The sequence below is a fragment of the Condylura cristata genome, unplaced genomic scaffold (genome assembly GCF_000260355.1).
Source record: "Condylura cristata isolate star-nosed mole 26May11 unplaced genomic scaffold, ConCri1.0 scaffold00015, whole genome shotgun sequence".
In the NCBI taxonomy this organism is placed as follows: Eukaryota; Metazoa; Chordata; class Mammalia; order Eulipotyphla; family Talpidae; genus Condylura; species Condylura cristata.
In genome coordinates this window covers 5,147,556-5,148,917 of record NW_004567116.1, presented here as the reverse complement: position 1 = coordinate 5,148,917, position 1,362 = coordinate 5,147,556, and the positions used below count along the sequence as shown (strand labels likewise).

Here is a 1,362-nt window from a genome sequence, read left to right as displayed (position 1 = left end):
CCACCTGTCTCCTGCTGCTCCCCTCAGCAGTGGATTTCATTACATCTGCCAGTTCTGCTCCCCACTGTGTGTCTGGTGAATCCTCTCACAACCAGCACCTCTGGCCTGCACCCCAGTTCTTGCATGCATAAATAAATAAATCTTTTTAAAAAAATTTTAAGTTGTTTAAAAATAAAATTTTAGACCATAATTTTAAGTGATACATGTTTTATTATTTCTTAATTTTTATTTTAAATTTGGGGCTACGTTTTTGGTCTTCCATATGTGCACCCTCCACCAGGCCACCCATGCCGGGCCTGCCTTCCCCATCTCTCCGCCCAACCCCGCCCCCCGGGGTGACTCTTTTCACCAAGTCCTCGCTTTCAACCGCTGGTGTCGCCCGAATGTGGTTTGCTTATCTACAGAACTTTCTCGGTTGTTTGAGCGCGTGGACGTGTCCCACCCCGGCGGAGATGGGCTCCCCCTCAACACGCACGTTCTTCCTCCCAGCCACAGAAGCTCCGTCTCAACCGCAACTTCCCCCTGTTCGGGGTCACACTTGGGGGTGAGAAGTGCGGGACGGGATGGCCCGCCGCTGCTGCTGCAGTGTCAAGGCGCGAGTTTGGGGCTTTTCCAAGCGCCAAGGATTGGGGTGGTGCGGAAAGTGCGTGCAGGATCTGCGCCAGGGTCCCAGGCCCTCAGGAGGAGGGAACCCCGAAGAGAGTCGGCAGGGGGCGCCCACGCGCAGCAAAAGGAGGGGGGAGTGGGGCGTCCCAGGGGGGCGTCCGCACCGCGTCTTTTAACTGCAGCGACCCTGGAGTCCAGCAACCCCGCGGGTAGCTGCAGTTTAAACCAGTCTGGAGCAGCCCTGCAGCGATGCCCCCCAGCTCGGCACCAGGAGCACCCCACCACCACCGCGCCCCAAGCCCCGGCTTCGCAGGGGAGGCGGCGGCCGCGCAACGGTGGGCTCCAGGATTCCACACCCGCCTCTAACCGGCTGACACGCGCCGCCCGTGAGCCTAGTTCCTATTTCGTAGTCGTGGTGGAAAACAAAAGGGTCCGCCCGAACAGGGACTTGAACCCTGGACCCTCAGATTAAAAGTCTGATGCTCTACCGACTGAGCTATCCGGGCTCACGGGGGAGGAGGATGCCGCCGTAACTGAACTGTCCTGCGCCGCGCGCGGACTCGCCCCGCTCCGCTGGGGGCTCCCGCGCCTCCCCTAGGCGCGACTTGACTTGCTCCCAAATTGCAAACCCCGCGTCCGCGCCGGGCGAAGTAGGGAGCATTAGAAGGAGGGTGATTAGGTGAGGTCGTTCTTGGCAACTGAGTATACTGATAGTTTAAAAATAAAGTGAAATAAAGCAGGGGCCCGCTTATAGCG

General features: G+C 58.3%; 1 non-coding gene across 1 annotated transcript; it reads right to left on the bottom strand.

Moving 5' to 3' along the window:
- Positions 1 to 1,039: 1,039 nt before the first annotated feature.
- TRNAK-UUU lies at positions 1,040 to 1,112 on the bottom strand. Its single transcript has one exon. It is a non-coding gene; the product is annotated as a tRNA-Lys (tRNA).
- Between the last annotated feature and the right edge of the window lie 250 nt (positions 1,113 to 1,362).